The following is a 27,700-nucleotide window of genomic DNA, read 5'->3' as shown; positions in this document are numbered from 1 at the left end:
ACGAGCGATCGTCCGCGCTGCTGTCTGGCTGCGCCTGAAAGCCAAGTGATTTGCATTGCTTGAAACTGGGTGCTTAGCTAAGTCGGCGTTGCACCCCCACTGCACCCTCCAGACCATGGGAAAAAGCGTGCGAGTGTTCACAGTTTTGCCTCGACGGGGAAGTTTTTCTATAGGGGATAGAATTGGGCAATTCAGCTTCCAGTTGTGAATGAACGTTTAGGGAATCCGAAACTTGGGGAACCCCGGTGATCGTGTGCTACCCGCCCCCGCACAACATGCAACCGCACTTCACATACACACGCACACACCCCCCCCGCCCCAACACACACACCCCACACACCTCCCGTCCTGATTTGTTTACAGGAAAACAAGTCCGAGAGGGTCGGATACTCAGAAAAAAAGTCACGCAGCGAGTCAGGGGTAGGACCGGGATTTAAAAGGTGGGCCCATATCCCGGGTAGCCTCTAGGAAGCGCTAGACACATGTAAGTGATTCCTTTTCTGCGGTTGTTATTTTATCCTCCCCCTACCCCGCACCCCTTAGGGACAAAAGTTATGGCGGAAAGAATACCGAAGTCGGGAATCGTGGGTTCTCTCGTGGCCCGCGCTGCCACGGTATGAAGTGAACAAATCACTGAACTTCTTTGAGTTCCTTCAGGTCTGCAAGTGGGGCCGGTGAGACCCTCCTCACTGGGTGGGCTGAGTTCGTGTAGTATCGTCGCCTCCAGGGCCAGGGGCTGGTCGCCTAACAGCCCCCTTCTCTACCTTCCCTCGGAGTTTCCCAGAGCCTCGATGGAATGACAGGACATGAGTGTGACTTGGCAGGACCAGGTGTCCTTACCCCTGTGAAGAGCAGTGAGGGGAGGAAGGTGAGGGAGGAAAGGTCAGAAGTCAGCACTTTCCCGGGCCTCCTGTTGAGGACTGGGGTTTGAAAGTCGGACCTGCAGCAATTTGTGTTCTTAGATTCTAATTCTGGCTTTTCAGCTTCTGAACTTAGGGGAATTCAGCCTTGGGTTTATAGCCCAGAGCTTTAAGGTATTTGTGGCTTTGAGAGTTCAGATTCAATGGCCCAACGGCAGCTGGTATCAGAAATCTTGACAACTTTTCTTCACCCCACGCACTCACCTCTCTTTCCCTCCGGTAGCAGAGGAAAATTGAGTGGCTCCTGTGAGCCAGGCACTGAGCTGCGGCGGGGGGATACAGTGATGACAAGATCCAGTTACTTTCCTCGAGGAGGGAACATTGTCTATTCTGTTGCCCTGAATCATTTTCTTTTGTAATCAGTGAGCTGATGTTCTTAATAATATTTTATGTTAATGGTAATAAAAATAAATTTCATGTATTAAACACCTACCACCAGCCAGGCATTCATCTGAGCCATTTAAATATGCTGTTTCTCCCCACAACCATCTCGAGCTGCGTGTATTATTATTTGGATTTAATATATGAGGAACTAGGCTCGGAGAGGTTAAGAATCTTGCTCAGGTCACACAGACGGCTGGAAATTGACCTCAGGTCTTTGTTACGTTCCCTTGTATCTGCTCTGCTCTGGAAGACTTTATCTTGTAAACTATTAGATGTCTGTAGGGAAATGGCACTTGGATAGTGGGGTAGAACAAATTACCATGCCTGATCCTCTGGAACTCCTTTCAGAACCTTCTTTCAGAGCTCCTGTATTTAGAAACTTCAAGACTTAGGACGTTGTGTGTTTCTAAGGGTTCTGTGTGTTTCTCTCTGCCTTATGTGGTTTAGTAGGCTTATTTTCTCCTTATGTTGAGAAATAGCATATTTTATCCAAAAAATAGCAGATTTGTTCATGTTAACACCCCTGCTTGGAAGCTTTCATGGCTTCCACTTATGACCAGGAGAGAGTTCAGAAACCTTTGCCCGAGAGAACCTTTCATACTCCCACTCCTGCTCTCCTGCCTCCTCTCTCACTTCCAGGATCAGTCAGGAAAGGCTGGGCTATGCTGCTCTAACAAACAAGCCGGACATCTCAGTGGCTTACCCCAGGGAAGTTTATTTCCTGCTCATGCTACAATGCCCCCGCTCAGGGTCTGCAGGAGAGTTTTGCTCACTGTGGACACTTGAGGACTTGGGCTGAAGAAGGCTTCGTCTTGACACGTGCTTCTCATTACTGTCTTGGCTGGAGGAGAGAAGGCAGCAAACCATTCACTGGCTCTCCAAGCATCCACCTGGAAGTGACACACTGCACTTCTGCTCAGGTATCATTGGCCAAAGCAAGTCATGTGACAACACCTAATTTTAAATCTCTGTAATCCTGCCGAGTATCTTGAAGGGAGAGAGCCAGGACTATTTGGAGAACAACACTAATGACTCTAGCAGTCTCCTTTCTGTTCACCAAATGTTTGGCTTACTATCTTCCCACAGGCAGAATTTCCTCATTCTTTCCTCAGGGGGGACAATCCTAAAGATTCATCTAGTCAGTGTGTCAAGCTCACTTTCCAGGTTCTGGGTGATTCGTAGTAGACCCTGTATCAGCTCCAGATGTGCCTTTTTTTCTAAATGTGAGATGTCTCTCCTGTGCACCCTCAAGATGTAAAGTGGGACAGAGACAGGCTAGCTGTAGTGGGCACGCCGTTTAGAAAGTGAAGGAATGGGAAGCCACAGTAGATGCCAGTCCACTGAGCAGACAGGTTGAGGACCACCCCCCACCATTCAAAACCCCGATTGGACCCTGATTCTACCCCCTTCGTGCAGCTGCCCTATCCATTGCTTTCCATGACCTCTGGCTTTGCTCTCTGAGAAAGTCTTCCTTTTCTATATTTGAAGAAGGCATGAGGAAGTATGTTTTAAAATAAGCTTTTATAAAAATTGGGGGAGGTGCAGAGTGATATTAAGTCTTGAATATGGTCTCCTTTAATCCCAGGCTGATGTGCTTTTGGCTGGACAACTCTCACAAAAATGTAGGCTTCTTATCTGTTTGATTCCAGGCGTTCCATGAGCTCATAGCCACAGCCAACTCTTTCCCAGACATACTTCCATGTTTTGCTGTATTTCTTTGCTTTCTTGTTCTCTTGCCTGCTGGTATCGCTCTCTCTCTCATTCATTGTCCCTCCCTTCTCCTCTCTCTCCTGACTTGGTTTTGTGCGCTGTGGATTTTCTGGGCTGTGGTGGGAGAGTGATACTTCTCCTCCCTTTTCCAAAGCCATTCTGTCCAATTGCAAGCATATGCTGGGTAATATCTTAATGTATCCAGAAGTTATAACAATAGGTTTGAGGCCATACCCTTGACTTGATACATACTTCAAGGTTGATTTTAATTGGCCTTTTTTTTTTTTGCTGAAAACCTGTCATAATTTTATATTTTACTGGTTGAGACTGAGAAACAGTAGCCTCTTCTAACCCTACAAATCTCTGAATTTATAGATTGTCCCTACTTTAATTTCTGCTTACAAACTGGGCAAATCTTCTCTGAGCTCATCTCTTTTTTGTAATAAGTTTCCAAATGTATCTAACAGCCATCAACACAGGCTACTAACATTTTGTTTTACAATCTCTTGCTTTTTAGTTCATTGGGTTCCTGATATGCCTTCTGCATTATCACAGGTGATATATTCACCAAATAAATCACCATCTTTTTATCTTCTATAAGTGTTCTTAGTTATTGCCTTCTAAATGAATGTTTACTTTTATTTGTTGTTGTTATATTACCGTGTATCTAGGTTCTTTTTTTTTTTTTTAAAGATTTTATTTATTTATTTAACAGAGAGAGACACAGAGAGAGCAGGAACACAAGCAGGGGGAGTGGGAGAGGGAGAAATAGGCCTCCCGCGGAGCAGGGAGCCCGATGTGGGGCTCGATCCCAGGACCCCGGGATCATGACATGAGCCGAAGGTAGACGCTCAACGACTGAGCCACCCAGAATTAGGTTCTAATTTTTATATCAGTCAGGATGGGCTAGGTTTGCCACCATGTTGAACAATTCTAAAATCTCAGTGGCTTGGAGCGCCTGGGTGGCTCAGTCAGTTAAGCCTCCAACCCTTGATTTCACCTCAAGTCATGATCTTAGGGTTGTGAGATCAAGCCCCGTGTTGAGCCTGGTGTGAAGCCCCATGTGGAGTCTCATGTTGAGCCCCATGTTGGGCTCCACGGTCAACAGGGAGTCTGCTTCTCTCCCTCTCTCTCTCTCTCCCTCTACCCTTCCCCCTCCCCCGATTGTGTGCACGCTTGCTCTCTCTCTCTCTCCCAAATAAATAAATAAAATCTTTAAAATCTCAGTGGCTTAAAAAAAAAAACTTTATTTCTTGCTCATACTACATGTTCAAGGTCAGAGGAGCTCTGCTCAATGTACTCATTCAGAGACTGAGTCTGAAGAAGGCTTCCTCTTGATAAATGCTTCCATAATCATCCCAATACCTCAACAGGGGAAAGAAAGTATGATGAATTCACATTGGCAATGAAGGTCCCTCCCAGAAATGACACACATTACTTGCATATCCATTCTATTGGTCAAAAACAAGTCACATGATCCTGTTTTACTTAAAGGGTGCAAGAAAATGCAATCCTACTATGTGTCTGGAAGTCAAGAGCTGGAAATGTGCACCTATGTATAGCCTAGGTTACACTATGGTAGCAATCCAAAAATCTTACTGGATGACAACCAAAGAATTATTTTTCATTCATACTGCATGCCCATTATGGGTTGGCTGTGTCTCTGTTTCATACAATATCATCATTTCTCTAGGAACCTTTCTGAAACATTGCTGATTGTCATGGCAAAGAGAAAAGAGCATGGTACTTAAAGCTTCGGCTGAGAGCAGTTCGCATTGTCAAGCCTGACATCAGTGGGTCTGGGCAGCAATTGTTTGCGAAGAGTAATTCAGTCTACCATACCCTGAACTACACAGGGTCTCAGCTACCCTAAACATTTTCAATTCTTCTAACGTTTTTCTGTCTTTCCATTTCATTTTATCCTTAATCTAAATGCCACCTGGCAAACTCTGACTTCCCCCTCAAGACCCTGCTCGAATAATTTCTCCCCCTGAAACTTTCTGTTACCCCCTCTCCCTCCCTACACTCAGATAGTTATTATTTTCTTTGGCTCTCACCATATTGGGTAAACACCTGAAGCAGAGAATGTTTATCATGTAGATGTCTTCTTACATCCCTGACTCCAAATCTAGGAACTGTGTCTAATTCTTTTTTAAAAATATTTTTATTATTATTATTTTTCTAATTCATTTTTATAGCTCTGATGCTTAATGCAGTGCCTGGCACATGGGAGGTTAGAAAGTGTTCAATAAATGCTTGTTGATGAATTTTTAAAAAATAGCCTTTTCTATAGTGGAATTAAGGGTTATTTTAATAGTCAAATAGTAATAGCACTTTGTTTTAATACGTAAAAATTGGGACATATCAAACTCCCCTGCTGAAACCTCCTTAAGTGCATCCTGTTGGATTTGGGATAAAACCCAAATTCTTTACCTTGCCTATAAGATCTCACGTTATCTGGGCTATATTACCTCCCAACTATTTTGTAGCCATACTCAGTGTGACTGTATCGGTCAGGAGAGCCTGGGTTATACTACAGTAAAAAAAAAACAAACAAAAATCTTGGTGACTTAAGACAAAAAAAATTATTTCTTATTCCTGCTCCATATCCATCAAGGGTTGGCAGGGACTCTGATCACGTTGCCTTCTCTGGGGCCCAGCCTAATGTAGCACCTACTTTCAGGAACATTACAGATCTCGTGGTAGACAGAAAGCAAACTTTGAAGGGTCTTGGCCAGGCAGTTAAGTACATTTGCCGGAGAATGTACCATGTCACTTCTCACAATCCATTGGTTAAAACTAGTCTCATGCCCACTCTCCCATCAGCCCTACCCCCTCCAGCCCCAGCCACAAGGAGACCAGGAAGTGCAATCTTATTTTCCTGGAAGGCAGAGAGCTACACATATTTGGTGACCAGCCCTAATGACTGTCACACTGGACTTCTTTAGTACCTCAAGCAAGATAAACTATTTCTTGCCTAAGAACCTTTATAGTAGCCCTCCCACTTCTTCCCTCTTCTTTGGTCAATTTCTATTTCCTTTGGATGTTGGCTTTAATAACACTTGAAGAGGCTTTCTTTCATACTGCACCCTTCCCCCATTTAAATTAGATTCCCCTCTTATACTTTCTCATAAATCTGTTTTTTCTTTATAGCAGTTGGGAACTCAGGAATGTAATAAATAACACTCCTTCCTTTCCCTCTTGAGCTCAGGACCAGCTGGAAGTTAGACACAGGAGATCACAGTGTTATTCTGATAAAGGAGAGATTGCAGGGCATGGCAGACACAATGGGTTTCCCAATGCTTTACCTGGAATTAAACTTACCTATTGGTCCCTGGCGAAGGTGGGCACTTGCAAGCCACTTCCAAATAGACAGTGAGTGTGTACATCCTGTGGACAAATTGATTCTGAAAAGACAGAGCAATGGCTGGGGTGGGCATGCTGGGTCTTTCTTCTGACTTCAGCAATCAGATAACCCAAACCTTTCTCATGGGAAGGAAGTAAGGGATGGAGAAAATGGACAAGAAATTACTCTGGCAAATATCGCCTCATGGAAAGCTGAAGCCAGGGACCTAGAGATTTCTTTGTAACAAGAGAATTTACCTAAATTTGTTATTCCATATTTCTTTGTGTAAGTCTCATTTTAAGATCCGTTTTGCCCACCAGAGGCAGGATAGGCATCCTTTAGTCTTCACTGTATCCACAGCATTTAGTATGGTGCTTGGCACATAGAGGGTGCTCATTAAGTCTCTGTTATACGTCAGAGCCCCTGTGGAAGTCCTTCTTTTGAATCAGCTCTCCACAAAATTTGTTCTTATGTGCTTGAGATTGGTTTCCAATTTTGGAATGTTTCATTCTCTCCCTCACCCTCCACCTGTTTTTTCTTTTTTTTTTTTCCCCAGATTGTCAGCTTGGATATATGCATTCACATCACAATTGGAGTAAAGAGGCAGAAATGAAGAAAACTGAAATACAAGTGAGTGAACTGAGTCATTGTAGAGTATGCACAGACTAGGTTTTGATCAAGGAGGAATGTGTAATGGTTGTGCACACCATCATCCTTCTGGTGATTTCTTCTCAGCATTCAGAACTTCCACAAAACTTCCGGGATCATAAAGTGGAGGGTCATCTTCAAGTCCTGCCCCTTTCCCAGTGCAGGAATCCATTTGGCAGCATCTTCACTTACTTATATACTTCTAGTGATACTCGGGCCTGGGCAGTGCTAATTCTGCTGAATGCTGTGATTAGACCTCATTGGGAGCATTGTGGGCATGAAACAGTAGAATGCAATTTTGGCCAATCAGATCTCAGAGAGGGTCAGTCAAATGGTGAGAAGCCCAAAACTATGTCCCATGGAGAAGAGTTGAAGGAATGGGGCATATTTATTTACCCAGGGGGAAGAATAAGTGAAGTCTTCAAGTAGTTGTGCAAATGTCACATGGGAGAGTTGACCTAGTCTGTAGGTTTATAGGTCAGAATGAGGGTAATGTTTAGAGGTTAGAGAGGAAAACTCTGCAATATTTAAGGAAGAAATTTATGAAGTCACAGTTACTTATCAATGGGATAGTTGCCTTAAAAGTGGAATTGAAGGCCATCCATTCAATACATATTTGTTGTCAACCCTGTGCCAGACACTATGCTGGCTTAGTTTATGATAAATTCCCAGTGAGCTCGTAGTAGCTTGTAGTAATCATCACTTTATTTTCAAAGTTGATAAAAATCATCTTTAAATATTCTCTTTTAGAATTTGGCCAGGGGTTGGCGACCAACATTAGTGGTTTATCAATTCTGGAATTGACCCTTTATTACTCTCAAAATTTGAAAATCTGAGATGATGTTTTCTTATGTCCAGTGTTAGTTAGATGGACATTCTTGTGTGAAGACAAGAGTTTTTGGTATTCATAAACAAGTTACCTGTACTTGGGATCACTTAAGATAACTGTACTCTGATGTATGACAAATATTTGTGGCAGGAAAACTGCAAAGTGTTCACCAACTCCTTTTCCTGCTGTGCACACAGCTAAACTACATTTCCTGGCCTCCTTTGTAATTAGGTGTGGCCATGTGGCTGAGTTTTAGCCAATGCAGAGAGGGTGAAGCTAATGTATGCTAGGTACAGGCCTGGCTCCTAAAACCGTCTCTCCCCATCTCCTGGTCAAGTGTAAGGGATATAGAGAAGGACAGAGCCACAGACAGACGGAGCCTGGGTGTCTGAATGACCACATGGAAAATTGCTCACTGACCAGGAGTGTTTGCATTAGAGTTGACCTGAATGGGGAATCAACTGTATTGTGTTGAACCACAGAGATTTGAGAGTATATATGTTAAAGTTGCTAGTGTCTTCTTATTCCAACTGGTGCTGCAGGATCCACTCAGTGAGAGAATAAACAGGGAACTGAAGTTAGGGATTTTGTTCTGCCCTTTCCTGTTTGAAGAGAATTAGTGGAGGAAGCAGAAGTAAAGGACATAGCACTTAATTACATACTGATGCTTCCTGTTGGTAATATTTTCTTCCTGTAGAATTTATAAACTTCTTGAGATGTGTGACCATTTCCTTCATCTTCTTCTATATTTAATCTTTCACTGGATATTTATTGAGAAATGCCAGGTAGCTTGGGGATTTCAGAAGAAATATAGGTAGCACATTTTGTTAGCTGTGTTGTTCATTTATTCAACAAGTTTTGAGCGTTTACCATGGGCCGATCACTGCTAAACGTTGGTGAACAAAAGCTACAGTACCTGCCCTCAAGTTGGGGCATAGCAAGGGAAGTAGACAATATGGGGGCAAGACTAGTCGAGTATGATGATGCTATGAGAAAGGGGGGCAGGACGTTCTGGATTCACACAGAAGAGACATCTGACAAAGGTAGTGGCTAGAGAATTGTCCTCTAAGGAGGTGATGAATAAATTGAAACCTAAAGGTTGAGGAAGAGTAGCCAGAAGAGGAGTCAGTGGAGAGAGAAAGAGCATTGTAGGACGAGGGAATGCATGAACAAAGGTCTGACTATGGGGCATGACAATGGGACATGTTTGGAGGGACCAAAAGGTAAACTGGAAAGTAAGAATGGAGAGGATGAGCATGAGAGGAGGAACTTGTAATAAATGTATGCACACACTTAATAAATGCATACAGAAGGCCTTGTACTCTATGTGTATACATTTACCTAGGAGGAAATACGGCTGATTAACCAACAAGATATCAACAGTTGTGATATTTGGGTAATTTTCATTTTCCTCCTTCTGTTGCTCTTTTTGTTTTAAAACTTTCTACGATAAACATGTATTACCTGTGTAATAAAAAAATTTAAAAAATAAATGTTTTCTCTTATTAGTTGTAATTGCACCTGCTGTCCCTCATTGGCTCCTCACGGTAGTTCTCTGAGCAGATGGAAGTCCAGAGTTGATACCCAGGGAAGCTGAAATTAGCTTTCCTAAGGTCCCATTCAGTCTACTTTCTCTCCTTTGCACCTGCCTTCCCTGCAGTTTTCTAGGTAGTGATGATGGCTTTTCTTGGAACTGCTCACACGAGTGCTGTGTTGCGTGTTTGTGTGTATGTAGTTTGCAACCTAGTGAAAATGGGTCAACGTTCTTATGATCCTGACCTACCTAAGAGCCTTCCCACATACAGAGGATGTCCTCAACCTACTGGACTACATCATTAGACTTGTTTTTTTCTGTGATACCATCATGTTCTTTGCCTAGTGATTTGGCAGTAGGGGAGAAAGCTATTGATAATAGCTAAAAGTTAGGGAGGAGATCGTTTCCCATTATTCTGTCAGCCCACATCTTGATTGACGGGCATGTTGATGCTTGGCCAAACCAGTGGATGGTGAATATTTACAATGAACTTCCAAACACTTGAAAGTCTTAAAATACTGTATTAACATTCTCTAAATTCTGTTATGGTAACAAATCACCTCCCAAATCTCAGAGTCTTCGAACAAATGAATTTATTTCATGTGCATGTTACGTTTCCATCATGATTTTAGGCCTTAGCTCTCTCTGAAACTCAGGCTGAAGTGGCAGCCCCCTGTCTGAAATATTGCTGCTGTGTGTCACGGGACGAGAGAGAGGTAACACCATGAGGTAGCTCTTAAAGTTTTGCTCACCTGTCACTTCCACTCACCTCTGATTGGCCAGAGTGTGTCCCAGGACTTGACAGGGAGGAACAGCAAATATTTTGACAGCTCTCTGAATGTCAGTTTCTTGATCTACAAAATGGAAATAGGTAAAATATATTATGATATATTTGAACCCTGGAATATCATGTAGCTAGTTTAAAAAGTGAGTTAAAAAGATGAGTTGACCTAAAGACAAACCCATGATACCACGTTACACGAAGAGAGCAAGTTGCAGAGCAATGTGTATAATATGGTCTCATTTTTGCATACATTAAAAAACCCTTATACCTGAGATATTTGTTTGCATGAGAATATAATAAGAACAGCTTATGTTTAATGAGTGGCTACATTATATGCCCATCACTGTGCTAAGTGCTTTTTACATGCATTTGCTCATTTAATCTTTGGAGAGTCCAGAGAAAGGAGTAGAAAGTTACCTATCAAATGGTGATTGTCAGCTACTTTCACTGGGGGTGGGATAAAGAGATGGTACTTTTTAAAAGCATATGATTTCTGTAAATTTTTCCTGGTCACAATAGGTGGATTAATCAGCTTTTGTCATGAAACAAACCACCACAAAATCGGAGTGCTATCTAAGGTTAAGTGCTGTTTTTCCTGCTTATGGGTCTGCAGGTTAGCTGAGGTGGCTTACACTTCTTAAGGTCCTGGTGGGTGGTCTCTTCTCTCCACCGCACGGGGCTCCCTGGCAGTTTTCAGAGTAGTGATGCTGGTTTCTCCTGGAACTGCTGACTCGAGTGCCATATTGCATGTGTTCACGGGCACCCTGAAGAGATAGGGTTGAGGGTCCAGTGCAGGTCTGCTTGATGTGTCTCATTCTGGAACTCATCCTAGAGAGGCAGGATCTACCAGGGATCTGTTCTTCTCATGGCAGAGGTTGGGGCAAATGGAAACGTGGGAAGCTTTTTAAGACCGAGGCTTGGAACTGGTATACTATCATTTTTGCCCACTTTCTATAGTTGAAGCAAGCCACATGGCCAAGTCCAATATCAGTGAAGCTTGGAGGTCATGGAGGATATGGAAGGAGATAGTGAATATTTGCTGTATAGTCATCTACTATAATCCACATTCACTGCTTTGTTAGTTATAAAAATAGCAATAAAGTGAGGAAAAGAGAATACTTAGCCAGCATAGTTTAAATTGCGTTCAATATATTACAAAGTTGCATTAAGCATTTCTTAAAAATACAAACTCCATATTTACAATTATAATGAGCTTAGTGATAGCCACATGGGCATTTAATTAATCAGAGTACTCATTGCCTGGAAGGGCAGGTAGGCGTTTACACCAGCTTGGCTTATGTGGCTTGTGATGTGACATTCTAAGCATCATTCAGAGACTCTAATGGCCCTCTGTATGCATCCCTGCTAATCGTGTGGCCATCTGTAGCACAAGGAGCTTGAATCATGAAATCAGAGATTCTTAGAGCAGGAAGGGCTCTGGTGCCCATGGTAGGCAGGTGCCTTCTAGCTTACATGGACAGCTGCTTCTGCCAATTATAGTTATTCTTGATTGGGTGTGTCTCACATTGCTGGAAAGTGGTTATGGAAATCAAAATTCCTTCATTCAGCCAGTGGGGACAGTGGACCTCCCAGCTGTCACTTACCTGAGTGACACATTAAATTAGTAGCTAAGATAGGATTGAAACCCAGGTGTCTAGAGCGAGCCCAGGGCTTTTCACTTTTCTCTCTGCATAACACAAACATCAAGTGTATGGATCATTTGGGAATAGTCACTAGGCCCTGAAACTTCCATTACTCTCTTTAAAATCTATATTGTCTTCTTTTGCTACTGCTTCCTCTGTCTTGCGAGAACCCAAGCACTTCTTAGACCTACTACGTCTGAGTCCTGGGATGAAAACACCAATTGGCACAGACGCTGAAATAAAGAGTGCCATGTTAAATTCCTGAAGACACTGGCCAGGGAATCATGCCTATTTTAATTTCCTTTCTATTCGAGCTAATTTAGACAATATCTGCTGATCTAGCTCATGGGAATCAACTGCATAAAGAAAATGTTTTATTAAGGGCTTTGTAAGGATTAAGAGTTGTGTTCCTCAAGTTTCAATGATTTACGCACTGCTTTCTCCATTTTGCTATGTTCACTTACAGATCTAAAATTAATTTTCTTGGTATTTTTCTTTAAAGAGATTTACTTTCTTAAAACTTAAAGCTATTTTTTATAGGAGATGATGTCTTACAATTTTAAGTTGATAACAAATATTACTTGCCAGAAACATTTAGACCACTGTAAAAATAAATACACAGTCATTCAAATAAATAGATTTGTCCTTGTACCACCGAAAGTATTCTCTTATTCTATAGGAGGTAGGCATTCTCCACTGATACAGTGGAAAAGTATGGGCTTTGGAATCAGGAAGACTTGGGTTCAAATCTCAATGCATTCCCTTCCCAGTAGTATGATCTTGGGCAGTTTCCTTAAACTGTTGAACATCAGTTTCTTGTCTATAAAATGGAATGACAACAGCTATCTCACAGCGTGTGTGTGTGTTCAAAAAGCATCAAATGTCATTCTTGGCTCATAGTAGAAGTTCAAAAAATTTAGCTACCTTCTTTCCCTCATTTTCTCCCCCAAATGGCATTCATGGACCCTATTGTTGGATAAAGGAATGATCTGTGGGCAGAATTAATTGTTCCCTGAATATCTTACTGATCAATTGCTTACCATATCACTAGGAAATGTGCTAAATGTTGTGGGTACAGTGAAAATTGGGTAAATGGACTTGAAGACTTGGATTCAAGTACTGTTTCGTCACCTTTGGATGAGTCACTAAACATCTCTGAGCCTCAGTTCCCTCATCTGAAAATGAGGGTGGTAATTGCCACTTCCCCCTACTTCATAGAACTTGGGTAAGGAATGCCATAGGAGCAGGTAGAAAATGCTACAGGCATTTCTGCTACAACATGACATGGAAGTTCCTGCAAAGCTTGGTGTTCTGCAGAGTTGTACATTAAAAAATAATAGGCCTTTTTGCAAAAATAAGGTTGAGGCAGACCACTGAAAACCTGTGCAGTATTGTAACCACAATGCTAAGATAAAACTCTCAGTATCCTAAAAAGACCTGTTAAATTTTGACAGAATAAATAAATACACACACACACACACACACACACACACACACACACACTATAGCAAATACAGGACTCAACCTTAAAACTGGCAAAGGTTGCTTGATGGAAGGCATAAGGGAGAGAGGAGGCTGCCCAGTTATGGTGGTGAGGGCAGGTGCTTGAAGATGGGGGCACACCATGCAATAAACCCTTTTAAGAAAGGCAACGTGGACAAATAGCTCAGCAGGAGGATGGAGGGTGAAAGGGCACTATGCCCAGTCCCCCTAGTTCTGTATGCCTCTGAGGCAATCACATTCCCCTGTGCAGGACAGTCTCTGTTCCCTGCTGTTCCTCAGTGGAACAAAATGCTAACATCCTGGGAAAAATCAGTGTGAAAGAAGGCGGCTCTCATTCCTCTAGCGATCAGCCTTAGCTTGTCTTCAAGTCTCATGTGTCACAGTATCGTGTTGTAGAGCACAGTGGCTGCGTATGCTGATGTGGAGGCCGAGGGGTGCAGTTCTCGACCAAGAGCCTGCCCCAGTCCCGGGCTTCATGAGCTGCCCAAGCAGAGACTCCCAGAGGCAGAATACATTCAGAGACTTCCCTCCCTTCCCTGTCTGATTGGTCCACACCGCCCTCCTCTCCTTGGTTGCAGGGCTCTTCTTCCTCACTAGGCTGTGACTCCTGGAGAGAGGGCTCTGTCATATTCCCTGATGTGCTCTGAGGGCCCCCATAAGGGCCCTGGAGCACAATGGTTGCATTAGAGCTGAACCCCCTTTCCTAGGCAGCGAAGGGCCCTGGGCTTTCCTGAGAGCATCGGAACCAGTGGACCCCCTTGAGATGCGGATGCAGGCACTCTTCCAGGACAGGGACACTGTCTCATTCAACTCTATCTCCAGTGGGTCCCAGCCCTACTTTACCTATGCAAGGGCATGAAGGGGCTAGTGGCATATCTTCCTCCTCAGGGCTCCTCCTTCCCTCTTTCCCTCCCTCCCTCCCTCCCTCCCCCCTCCCTGCTGACTTTTCATTCTTTTGACAAATACTGATTGAGGATCTATCCCATACCACACATTATACAAGGTCCTGGGAATGAAGTGGTGGGCAAAAAAGACATGGAATCTGCCCTCATGGTGCTTCTATATCACCTAGAGGTTAAGCACTTAACCTCTGGAGCCAGAGTGTCTGGCTCTGATGTCTGGCTCTGTCCTTGATGCACTATATGCACTTGGTCAAACTCCTCTCTCTGAATCTGTCTCCTCATCTGTAAAATAAGGTTCACAATAGAATCTATTTCAGAGGGTTGTTATGGATGTTAAATGAATGATGAGTACCTAAACCGGGAAGTGCCCAGTAAATGTCAACTGTGATCACTGGTATTATAGTTGCTATATATAGGTAATAAATAAATTAATATGAAATCACAGTAAGCAGCAAGTGTTAGGAGTGAAAAAAGCCAGGTGGGGATTGCCTGTGATCTGGAACTATGTTTTCCCTGTGGTGTAGCTAGCAGGATATTGAATATTATCTGACGGGGGAGTTGGGAGACAGTTGAGCTACTGACCTAGAAGATCTCCAAACACTTCTGGCTTTAAGGAAATAAAATGGAGGATCTTCTTAAAGGGGATGATCTGAAAGGGCCTCTCTAAAGAGGGGCTACAACACAAAGGATATAAATGCTGAGCCTGGGAGAGGAGAGTGGTTTGGGAAGGGCATTCGGGGCAGAGGAAAAGGCAGGGAAGAGCCATCACCAGTGATCAGCTGTTGAGGACTGTTTCTACGGGCTCTGCACTAGGTCAATTCTGTTAAAAGATCTTCCGTTTTCCACTGGTCAGTTAAAGTGTCTACTGTATGGGGGGCTCTCAGTTGTGGCTTTTAAGCGCTGGAGATTGGACACTGGAGAGTGGGGGGAGAGGGTCAGAGCAAGAGGGAGACAAAGAGAACCTCAGGCAGACTCCCTGCTGAGCGGGGAGCCCAACACAGGACTCGATCCCACGACCCTGAGATCATGATCTGAGCTGAAACCAAAGAGTCGGTTGCATAACTGACTGAGCAACCCAGGCGGCCCTGGTATCATCCATATTTTGAAGATTCTAGAACTCCACGTCTTTTCGGGCTATTACTGTGGCTCACTCTACGCTGCCATGTCTGTGGGGAAGTGGTTTCATTTCCCAGGCTACCGTTGAGCAAAATAAAGAAAGGAAATACAATGAACATGCATTTCTAGGTACCACATTCCAAATTCACCCCCAGCGCTCGCTTCGGCAGCACATATACTAAAATGGGAACAATACAGAGGAGATTAGCTTGGCCCCTGCAGAAGGATGACATGCAAATTTGTGAAGCATTCCATATACTAAACAAACAAACAAACAAATAAATAAATTGACTCCTAGTCCCAAAGTTTCAAACCGTACGTGTTACTAGCCACATACAGTTTGGGTAACCTTGGTCATGTCATCTCATTTCCTATTCATTCACGAATTCTCATTCAGCAAGTACCGATTGAGCAAGAAGTATATGCTAGCATGACAGGCTAGATGGGTCACTTGGGGCCTCAGCTTCTCCACCAATAGCGTGAAGGCCTGGGCCAGATCACTGGTTCTCCACTGTAGTGCTGACTCCCAACCTCCATTTTATTAAACAAATTAGAGTGGATTCAAAAAGTTATCCCTTTAATAGCTTCAGCTTACACCCAGGGATACTGAAAAGCTTTCTCTGGTGGGAGAGAAAACTGGATTGACAGCTAGCAGCTGGAAATGTTTATTATTATTACCCCATGAATTGTTTTCTCTGCCTAGACTGTTAGGCTATGTGAGTCTCACCTGTCCAAGACGCCATGGAAAGGGTTGAGAACTGCTGAACTGGGTGTTCTCTGAGGCCCAACTGCCAGATTGCCGCGGTGCTTTTGTTTTACGTAAGTGGTGGTATTGCCGATAATATTAGTGGTAATTATTTATAACATTATCTTAAATGATCAAATCAAGGGGTACTTTCTCTCCCTTTTTATTCTAGTTATCAATATGCTTTACATTCCAAACTCCAATAGTTTCCCTAAAGCCGGTCAGATCAGTGCTGCCCGCTCTGACCTTAGCCAGAGAAGAATGGGGCTGCTCCCGCGCTAGGTATCAGCAATGTTTATGTCCACCCTTTTGCCAGTTCAACACCCGCCCGGTTTGGGGTTTTCCAGGATGATGAGATGATGATGGTAGAGGTAATTATAACCCTGTGAAAATACTATTAGCCCCATATTCTGGATAAGGAGACGAAGACTCAGAGAGGGGACACAGCTTGCCTTCAGACACATGGCTAGGAATTAGCAAACACAGGATTTACTTCTGGTTCCATCTGACTCCAAGCCTGTCTCTTTCCACTAAACCGTACTACACCACTCCCCGAGTGGACGTTCAAGGTCAGGAGCCCCAGGGGACCAGCAGGTCTGTCAAGTTCTGCAGGACCAAGCTGTTTATCGTTGCAGAGGACACTCATCACTGCACTAATTACATTAATTGCTGCCCACTCTGGGGCTAGGTGGGTGGCTTAACACTACCTAGCAACATGGTAATGATGCCTGGGCCTGCCTTTCTGCGTGAAAACATCTGACAGCCTTTTTTTTTCCCCCTCTTTTAAACTCCTTCCCATGGTGGCCAGAGATAGTAATTATAGGTTCTATTGGTTGGAAGTTAGTGGCTCTGTGCCTTGTAGGGGAAAGGTCAAGACTCTGAACTTTGCCCTCCATCAACATCAGCTGTGTGCTTGACACTTTATTTAAGGGATCTTTATAATCCTCGTGATAGCGCAGAAGGAGGTATTATATTATCCTTGTTTTGTTTATAGGGGAACCCAGTCACCTCTTTGGGATCACATAGCCAGGAAGGGCTGGAAACCAGCTTAGAACTCAGGGCTGTCGGAGGACAAAGTGAGTTTCCACTCATTTCCCTAGACCACAGTACCTCTCAACAGGAGTCTTTTTCCTCCTGATGCTCCAAACTGAATTACCAGAGTAGTTGAGTCTGCATTTCCGGAGAAGAAGCAGGGCACTGGGAATCGGTGTTTTTAGAAGCCCTCTATTGCCGAGGGATGAATATTTGACATTTCAACTGTCCTACTAGTACCCCTTCCTTGAGCTTCTCAAGGAAATGGTAACAGAATGTTCCAGTTGACTTTTTAAGAAGTAATCTGAAGACCGCCTACTTCCTGGGAATAGACAAGATGGCTTTGGCAGTTCATCATGACTGGGCAAATGACTTAACTTCCCCAGAGACCCAGATAACAGAGGTTAATTTAGGAAGTAATTGACTTTGGAATGTTGTGTATGCATGCACTTTATGGGTGTGTCCATATCCATATGTGCATGTATACATGTCAATAAATGTGTGTGTGTGCCCGTGTGCGTGTGTGTTCTTCAAGAAGTCTTAGAGAACTGGTCGGCATAGATGACTTGGTTCTCTTCTTACCTACCACCTATCTGTAAATGAAGTTTAAAAATATATTTTACTAAAGGTCGAAACAGTGGCGTTATGTAATGACACAGAGTCGTGGTTAAGATACGAGGAGGTAGACCAGCACTGAATCTTGGCTCTGCCGCCTACCAGCTGTTGTGACTTGGGCAAGTCACTTAACCTCTCTGGGCATCCATTCTGACCTCATGGGGCTGTTGTAAGTCAGGGGACTTTTTGAGAGCAGGGACTATGTCTATAATCTTCTCTGCACCTAGCCAGAATGAGGCTTGGAAGGAACAGGCTTTGGACTTAGACAATCTCTTGACTCTGATTCCAGCATTCCCATATTGGCTGTGTGACCTTGGAGAAATTACTTAACTTCTCTGGGCCTCAGATTCCTCATGTGAATAGAGGCTCATGATTCCTACCTCAAACGATCATTATATGATGAGGTGGGACATATGAGGATCTAGTACAGAGGCTGGCACCTGGGAGGTATCCATTTCCCTTTTGCTGGTCCCAGAGTCTGACATGCAGTAATTAACGACGGAGTTCTTGTTTCTGTGTAAAACAGTCTTTTCTCTCACACTTCATTTGTATTTTCTCCTTTCCACCCTTTTTCTTTCTTCCCCTCACCTTCCTTTCCCTTCCTTTTCTTCGTCCTTTTCAGTCTGCTCCAATCCACTGTGACTCAAGGCCTCCATCCAGGACTCTCCATCCCCAGGAATCTGACAGCAGCCTTCTCCCTGGCCTCCTTGCCTCCAGCCTGCCCTCTGTTGTTTATCCTTCCAGAACCTGCACCAGACCTCCCCCCACCCCTAGTGGCTTCTCATCACACCCAGAGCAGTCCAAGGTCCTCACTGTGGCTGGCAGACCCTGTGTGGACAGTGTCCTGGCAAATTCTCAGACTGGCTTCCTCCTGCCCTATCTCAGCTCCCTCTGCTCCAGCCTCGAAGGTCTCCTGGACATTGGAACTTTTCAAGCACATTCTACCTTCGGATTATTTATACTTGCAGTTCCCTCCCCCTCCAAGTATCCACAGACTTCACTCTCGCCTCCTCAGGCCTCTGCTCTCCTGTCACCTTATCAGGAAGGCCCTCCTGGATGACCTGCATAACATGGCACGCCCAGTCTCTCCCAGTCCCCCATTTGATTTTCCTTCTCACGTCTCGGTGAAATAGTATATATTTATGTATTTACTTTTTATTGTCTCTCTCCTCCCCCCCCAGTAGAATATAAGCTTTATAGGAATAGATTGTGTTCCCCCCCTTTTCCTATTTATTTTTATTGAGTGATAGCTGACATACAATGTTATATTAGTATCAGGTGTAGAACCTCGCGAATCCACAGTTACATATATTATGAAATGTTCACCAGGATAAGTGTAGTTGCCATCTGTCACCGTACAATGTTATTACCATATGATTGCTTTCTGCCGACATACAGTCGGCGCTCCATAAATAGTTGCTGAGCGCATGAAAGCGTGTGACCTCTCTCCGAAGTGCCGGGACGAGCCCGCGTCAATGCTACAGGTGACTGCAGGCCTGGGTGGCTCACTGACCAGCATGTATGTTACCCAGACCAAGGCGATGAGCAGCGAGGAGGCGGATTAGGGGCCCACCCCCTTCACACACGCACCCCCGGGGACCAGTGCTGTTGCGTCTGTGGCAGTGACGTGCCCGCTCTCACGCTTGTGCTTCCTGCCGTCGTCGTGGGGTTGTCTGGAATTCCCATGGCGGCTTTACAGTATGATTAATTTTGCACATACAGATGCATACCGATCATAGATAAGGATCACTCAAGGTTTACATTTGGCACCAGCACAACACATGGAAAGTTAGAAGTATGATACCTAACTGTTCCCAGCCTATGAAAGCAAAAACACAAAGTCTGCTAGCTGAACCCCTCTCCTCCACTGGTCTCTCCCCCTCTCTTCCTTCTCCCTGTCCTGATTCTGTTCCTGTCACAAAGCCTGGTAGCTCAGCCAAGTGAAGGACAGCCCTGGGAGCCCAGCGCTCCAGACCCAACACCCACAGTGGGAGCACTGTGAGATCTCAAGCCAGTGGCCCCACCCCCCCGAGCCTCAATTCCCCCTTCTCGAAGATGGGCCTTGAGAACATACTCAAGAATACGTCTTGAGCGGAAATTGACCGAATGGGACACCAGTGTGGCGTGGCTAGCGGGCAGTGAGCACGCGCCGATGCTAGTGCTTTCCATGCTGACTGACTGACCTGACCATGGGGTTGGGAGAACCTTGCGTTGGCTTCAGTCAACCTTTAGAATAGGCAACCCAGCTAAAAATGCAGACAAGGCCTTTGGGACTCAGCACCTCATAAGGTCTTTCACGGAGGCCCTACTGTTTGCATGGTGAGGTTTCTGAAGATGCTGGGGCAGGTGGGTGGCTGGGATGTCGCAGCCATGAGGGGCGCGGTTGCAGCTAATCCTGGTTTCCTAGGGCCGCGGGAACAAATGCCACAAGCTTGGTGGCTTCAAACAACAGAAATTTATTTTCACACAGGTCTGGAGGCCCAAAACCCTGTGCTCCCATGGAAGGCTCGAAGGGAGAAGCCACTCTTTGCCTCCCCTAGCTTATGGCAGCATCACTCCGACCCCTGCCTCCCTCTTCACGTGGCTGATTTAGGGCCCACCCTAAATCCAAAATGATCTCATTTTGAGATCCTTTATTATGTCTGCAAAGACCCTATCTCCAAATAGGGTCACATTTGCAAGTACCGTGGGTTGGATATATCTTTTTGGAGGACACAATTCAACCCAACCCACTACAGAACCCCTCCCGTGCGCCGACACCCCCCCCCTGCCCACCCCAGAATTTCAGATTAGGCAAAGGGACAGAGCACGCAGCTGAAAAAGCAGAGTTTCAAGTCAAGAGGGAAACAAACCGTACTGGAAGGTGGGCAGGGAGTGGATTCATTCGTTCTTTGACCCAGAAACACGTGCGGGGCCTCTGTGCTGAGCGGGCGGCTGGGAAGCAGGAATTAGAGAGCATAGACCCTGCCTGCCTTCAAGGGGTTCACGGACTGGGGGCGGCAGACAGAGAAACAGGCGTTCCCAGCTCAGAACGGCAGGGCTGTGCAGGAAGTGGGCCCTGGTGCGGGGAGGCTTAGCGGGTCTGGGTCCCAACTCTGGAGGAGTGGTGGTCAGAGAAGACTCCTGGAGGCAGGATTGTCTCACCTGAGGCCGGAGGGATGAGGCAGTGGGAACCAACCTGCCCAAGGAGGGAAGAGTTCCGGAAAGAAAGGAACAGAGGCGGGAGAGCCTGGCCTCTGTGGGTAGTGCACAAAGTGGGGGGTGGTGGGCTGGAGAGACAGGCAGGGGGTCCCATTATATAGGGTGCTTTTACGAATAAAAATTAGAAAAAGCCTTTAGTGGAAGGTGATATTCCAGTAGATTTTAAAATTATATTTGTTTGTTGTGTCTTTTTAAAAGAACTAGATCATGTACACAGAAAAGTGCACAAATCCTGAGTGCAGCTTGGTGAATCAGTGAGTAGCTTCACATGCACCCCACCGAGGTCGCTTGGGTGTCTGGATTGTCAGTGGCAGGGGCCAGGAGATAGAGGAGAGTCTGAGATGGGCCCAGGACTCAGAAGTTCTTTTTTGTCCTATGGATAAATGACCGCCCATAATAGGAAGAACCTAGGACCTAGAGAAGGCAAACTCAGGTATGAGCCCCATATCTGGTATTTCCTTGCTGTGTGATTCTCAGGCAAGTGACGATGCTTCTTTTAGTCTCAGTTTTACCATCTATAGAATGGGCCAACAGCATCTGCTTCACCAAGACGTTGTGAAGGTTGAAATGAGACAAAGCTGGGGAAAGCATTATGCAAAATAGTTGCCAATAGGATTCTCAAATTCTAACCTGTCTCAGGTCTGGACTGCTTCATTTGACCTTCTTCCTTTTCCATCTGACAGTTTTTCAGAGAAAAGAGGAGGAGAGGAGGGAGAGAATTTCTCTTTTTGCAGTGCTTTTTAGTTTGGTTCTCATTCCAAAATAATTTACCCCGGATCTGGATCCGGATCCATATCCAGAGTGTCACTCCCATACCCTTCTTTGTCCCTGCCCTTCCTGCTCACTGCTGGCCCTCCCATCCAAACAGGCTCCACTGAGGCAGAGGAAGGAGGGAGGAGTTGGGGAAGAGGTTTGAGGCTGAAGATGATTTCGATTCTCCTTTCCCAGCCTCCCTCCGAGGACCTGCTGTCCCCAGCTCTGCACTGGGCATTGGGAATTGTCGGTGGTGGGTGGAGGGAGACGTAGGGGGGAAATGTGGCATTCCCACTCAGATGGTGGGCTGGCTCATTTATTGAGGCAAAACAAAAAGAGGTCCAGAACAGAGCAAAGCCAGCTAGGGTCCAAGTCTTACTGTTAAGAGGCAAAAAGCCCCAAAGGAGTTGAGAAACAGATGAGGCCACTTTATTGGGTAAAACACTATAAAAAAGGTGAGCTCAGCACTGGACTCCCCTCTCTCCTCCCGTTTCAGATTCTTGGCATTTCTGCAATAACTCTCTTTAAGTGTTCTAGACCATTCTTTTACAGACATTGTCTTATATGATCCTCACAATGAGACCCCAAAACTAAGTATTGTAATTACCATCTTTTCAGACTGACACTTCCAGTGACTTGCCCCAGATCACACCACTCACTGTTAAAGGAAGGAAACAGCTTTGGGCCCCCATTCATCTGGCTGCAAAGTTCCTGCCCTCTCCACGCAGCTCTACAGTTTTGTTGAAGGTCTGGGGAAGGGAGCCACTTGTTTTATCAGGCTGCATCACATTGCGTGCATTTTTAGTATGTGTAGGCACATGTCAGCCAGCATGTTGCTGTGCCTGCTGGATGAGTCGTAATGATTGCATTTTGAGTGGCTAACTCCATTTTTGCTGGCAAGGCCCAGCTCAAGGAGAACAGGAAAGGAAGCGTACTAGCCCTCTGTGTGGGAAGCCAGTCACACGGGAGAGGGCTGGTCCTTGAACAAACGATTGGGAAATGGCTCTGTTTAGCCCTGGTGGAACTTTACTTCACTGGGGGCCCCTGGGTTTTTCCATGACTATTCTATTTCCGAAGAACAATTCATTCCCTATTCTTAAAAAAAAAAAAGGGAACTAATATTTGTTTAGCACCCACTCTGTGCCATCATGGTGCTGGGTGCTTTACGACAATTAATCCCCGCAAACCCTGCCGAGGGGGCACCATGAGCATCCCTGCTCAGCCCCTGAGACAGATGTAGGAAGGTGGGGCCATTTGTTCGAGATCCCTCTGCTGGTGTGGAGCAGGGCCAGGGCTCCTGCCCAGTGCTGGCCGAACAGCAGGCCACACTGGCATCTTCAAGTCATTGGTAAGACATCTTATTTTTCAGTTACATTGTAAATTGCCTCTAATTCAGGACCCAGGATGCTGGTGAACAGACTCTGCCCCTGCTCTTTTAGAAAAAGAAATGCTTTTTCATTCCTGAGTAACTGCAGTGTTTTGTCCCAGAGATAAAAATCTTCGCTTCAGGTCACTTGAGTGTGATGTTAAGGTAGCGTGTTTGACTTTTTTTCTTGGTGTTTTTCCTAAGGCATCTGGCCTCCTTTGAAGACCTTTCTCTGCTGTAACGGGCAGTTCTTCGCTGCTGAGGTGGCACCAGCCATGACAGTGAAGGCTAGACCAGGGGTGTGGATGAGCCTATTGTCAGGAAAGCCAACTGGCTGTGCTCAGAGTCCAGAAGGACCTCTGAGATTGGAGATGGGCTCTAACAGTCTCCCAAAGACCCTGGGTCCCCACTTACACAGTGCCACCATAACAAGGAGAAGTCCTCAGCACCATCTGAGGCCATTTGGCCTCTGAGACAAGCATTTGGGCCACCAGCCCCTTTAAGAGATGACAATTTTGCATACCTGGATGGTCTTAGTTTTTGCGCTGGGCAGACAGATTGACCAAACCTTCCAGAAGTGGCGTGAATAATGAAGATGAAGGTCTTTGCAACTTTAGGGCCTGTTCTTTTCAAATCTCTTTTAAGGCTCACAAAAGCTGGGAGCAACAGGCAGAGAGACTGGGGGAGAATGAGCTCTTAGCATGGCTGTGGCAGAGAAAGCCCCAGACTCGGGCTGTGTGACCTTGGGTACCCTCCACTTCGCCTCTGAGCCCCAGTGTTTTCTTGTAGTATTTGACAGTGGTACTGCTCTTTCTTCCTTACTCCTGTCCCCACATGGTGGCTGTGACAATTAAATGGGAATATGTTTATGCCTTCGGAGCAGGGTCCCAACACAGAGAAGGGACTGAGGCAAAAGTCAGGAGGCTTGGGTTGTACTTCAGATTCTTCCTGGAACTCGGTATCTCCTTTCTCTGGGTCTCCCTTCCTGTAAAATGAGGGGATTAAAGTAGGTAATTTTTTCCTTTAGGGTCTCTTTTGACTCAATATGCTCTGATCCTATCTCTAAGTGGAGCACTAGAAGCAAATTTTAAGAGATGAATGGATTTTTTTAATAGTTACTCAGCCATTCAACAAATACTTACTAAGGGCTTATCATGTGTCAGGTGATGGAGGTAGCACCTGCCCTCATGGACCTTCTAGTCTAGTACAGATGCTTTAGGGGCACCCCCTCATCTCAGAGAGTTGAAAAAGTGCCAGGGCTCCATGGGGAGCACTGTTCACTGAAAGAGCTATGTCAGGCATGTAATAGATGCTCAAATATTCATTGAGCAAATAAATCAATGCAAACACCTTAAGGAAGCTCTTGGGGTGACCCTAGAGTTGGGGAACGGTTCCTAGGAGTCAAGAAAGGTTGTGGGAGCTCTGGCCAAGGGTGTGTGTAATTGCTAAAGAGTTTGTTTATTGAGACATCTGAGAATGAGAGGATCTGCCCCTACCTGCCTGGTTCTCAAGGGGGCCATTTACTAGAACAAGGAACAATGACTGCTTCCCATGCCTTGTCTTTTCCCCGGAGGTGGAGCCAGGGCAGATGCCGGAACCCAAAGGGAGAAGAGAAGGGTGGCCAGAGGAAAATGCCAGCGTTAGTATGACACTTGGGCCAAGCCCAGAAGACCATGAATAATCACGGAGTCTCATCTGTAACCCATCGAGAGAGAAGAGGGGCCCTGTTGGAGCACAAGGGCCATATGAGAGTTGGCCTCAGGGTCATGGTCAGGAGGCTGCCTGGGGAGGTGGAAAGAACTTGGACTCCGGAGTTGGAGACTGACTTGGGTTTGAAGGCCATGGAAACTTGGGCAAATCACTTAACCTCTGTGATCCAGCTTCCTAATCTGTTAGACATCACAATGTTGAGCTCTCTAAGATGTTATGAGGTATAATATGTCCCAGGCACCTACTGTCGGTACCTGGGACTAAATATAGATTTAATGACTAGTGTTTATAATTATTACATCACGTATTAACAGGACCCGGGTCCTGTTTCTGTGCAATATTGAAAACCAGTGGTAGGAGCAACTTTGATGAGAAATCTTAGAAGCAGGTTGTATTATCTTTTTTTTTTTTTTTAAGATTTAATTATTTGTTTTAGAGAGGGAGAGGAGAGAGAGAGAGCTCGTGAGAGGGCACACTCGAGCAGGGGGGAGGGGCAGAGGGAGACAGAAAGGGAGAGAGAATCTCCAGCAAACTCTGTGCTGAGCCCAGAGCCCAACACAGGGCTCAATCTCAAGACGTTGAGATTGGTCAAGAAAGGTTGTGGGAGCTCTGTCCCTAAGGAGCTCATCATCTAGTGGGACAGACCATTAAACAAATACCTACAATACAGTAGAGACAGGCCTCGCCCTGTCTGAATGGACAAGAAGGCTTCTTGGAGGAGGTGCCCTCTAAAGCTGAGAGCTGAAGGATGAATCGTTTTTAACCAAGTAAAAGTAGGAAAGGAAGTGAGAAGCTAGGAAGAACATTCCAGGAAGAAGGAATTCCATGTGCGGAGGCTAGAAGATAAATGGGCAGAGCAGATGTGATAATGTGGCTGGCTGAGTATGCCTTTCCACAGCGTGGACTTTGTGTAAAGGCGGTGGGCGACCACTGAGAGATCTGAAGCGAGGGAGTTGGAAAAACATCACTGCAGTTGCATTTTTAGAAAGAACACTCAGGGTTATATGTGCATATGTCAAGTTATATTATAGAGAGCAGTGGGGGTAAGTCGTTTCTTACCTCCTCCTCTTCTTGATCCCCTTCCTCCTCCTTTCCCAGCCCACAGAAAGTAAAATAACCCGCGGGAGCACGCCTGGTATAGTGTCTGGCACATAGTAGGTGTCCAGTGAGCATCTATCATTCCCCTTTTTAAAGTAGTCCTTGAAAGAGAAATCCCCTGGCATGGAGTGCCTGTTGGGGCAAAAGTGCTGAGGGTGGGGCTCTTTGTATTTCTGGCTGCTATTCGGGGATAGCTGACAGGATTTAGGTCAAAGGAAGTTCCCCAGACAGTTCAGTCTCAACCAGTCATCTGGGGTTTCAGGGAGGGCAGGTGGAGGTCAAAATATCTCTCCGATTCCAGGAGGCCATTCCTCCCCGGGATCCTGGTCTTGAAAACTTACCGGACATGGGCAATCCTGCTGATTTGTTCAAGTTAGCTTCCTCATCTGTAAAATGGGTATGAAGTTACCTGTGCTGTAGGGCATTGTCAAGAGGATCAGAAGAAGCATGTGAACGACAACAAAGTAATACAATAGATTCCATTCACTGATGCCTACCTTAGGCCAGGCCTTATTCTTATGAAGCCGTATTATCACTAGCCTTATTTTACAGATAAAGGAACTGAGGTTCAGAGAAATTATGCAAATCACCCAGGGCAAAGTAAGTGGCTGTAGCCAGAGCCCTGGCGTTTTAACCCCTATACCATGACATCCATGACCTGCTGTCCCTTGAAAACTACCAACTGCTCCCTGAGCTCTTAGCATGATTCAGGTAATCCAGAAATGCATGCAGAAACGTGGAAGAAGGAAGAAAAGGGCAGTGTTTGCAATCTGAGAAAGCCTTTCCCAATGCCTCCCACCCCCTCCTCCTAGCCAATTTAGGGTTTCTCCCGGATGCACTCTGGGAAACGGTTCCCTGCCCCGAATTAAAGTGACCTGTTACTTGCCTGATGCCTCACTAGTCTGGGACAGGGTGAAGGCAGGAACTGTGTCTGTGTCATGGTGGTATCCCCAGGGCCTAGTACAGTGCCTAGCACTCAATGAATTATTTGTGAGTCAATTCCTTCTGTCACTTGACTGGCTTTTCTGCTCAAGCCTTCCTCTTGGCCAAGAGGTCTAAAGCAAAGGAACTGAGGCTTCAGGGAAGTCCTCAGAGATCCTTGGCTATTTGCTGATGGAGGGCCACCAAGAGGTGAGTGAGCTAGCCTTGGGCCAAGCCTCACACCAGCCTCCCCCACTTCCGGACTGCTGGGTGGACCCAGAGGGCTAGGGCAGCCTATGGCATCCTGCCCACCTTCTCCATGGGACTTGACTCTGGAGGGCCATGCACAGAGCACAGGGCCCAGGTGTCACATGAGGAAGCCTAAGGGCTTGCTGGGTGGACCTGGATGTGCAAGCCTCTGCACCTGCTGGGTGCCTTGAGCTGCACCCCCCCCTTCCCCGCCCCCCATGGTCGGTCGACAAATCGCATGAGAACCAGAACAATCCTCAGGCACATTGAGCAACCCGCTTCCATTCCTCGCCCCCGGCAGGAGAGCTGGGCCAGGGAAAGTGAAGAAAGCTGTTCCGGGCCTCGGCGGGTGGGCGTGGGCGGGGCCCTGTCGGGAAAGGGGCTGCTGGACCAGTTTCAATTGCTCCCGGACCGGATGCAGCCTGGTGACTCGGGCGGAGACAGGAGAAATGCGCGCCCTGGGCGCACCTGTGTGTCTTCCAGGGACATTAGCTTTGGCAGTGATACGACTAGGGGCTCTGGGTCAGCGGTCACCGGGAGTGCGACTTCCGGCTGCTAAATCAGGCGAGCGGGTGGGGCAGCAGCGAATCAGCTGACAGGTACAACTGGAGGAGGCTTTAGACATCCAGTTTGCCTGGGAAGGAAAACGAGGGAAGGGGCGGCTCCCCGAAACAGCCGGGTGATCGCGCGG

At 45.9% G+C, this 27,700-nt stretch overlaps 1 long non-coding RNA gene and 1 other non-coding gene across 3 annotated transcripts; both read left to right on the top strand.

The window, feature by feature from the left end:
* Nucleotides 1–549: 549 nt before the first annotated feature.
* On the top strand, nucleotides 550–24,976 carry LOC144381925 (uncharacterized). 2 transcript variants are annotated; one of them, XR_013448166.1, is made up of 3 exons: nucleotides 550–614; nucleotides 6,917–6,990; nucleotides 24,605–24,976. It is a non-coding gene; the product is annotated as an uncharacterized LOC144381925 (long non-coding RNA). The 2 variants fall into 2 exon arrangements; XR_013448167.1 differs by lacking the exon at nucleotides 550–614 and adding an exon at nucleotides 1,920–2,224.
* On the top strand, nucleotides 15,474–15,580 carry LOC118535495 (U6 spliceosomal RNA). Its single transcript, XR_004917207.1, has one exon. It is a non-coding gene; the product is annotated as a U6 spliceosomal RNA (small nuclear RNA).
* Nucleotides 24,977–27,700: the final 2,724 nt, after the last annotated feature.

The sequence above is a fragment of the Halichoerus grypus genome, chromosome 5, assembly GCF_964656455.1.
Source record: "Halichoerus grypus chromosome 5, mHalGry1.hap1.1, whole genome shotgun sequence".
NCBI lineage: Eukaryota > Metazoa > Chordata > Mammalia > Carnivora > Phocidae > Halichoerus > Halichoerus grypus.
The sequence above is the reverse complement of the archived record's forward strand: the minus strand, read 5'-3'. Positions and strand labels throughout refer to the sequence as shown.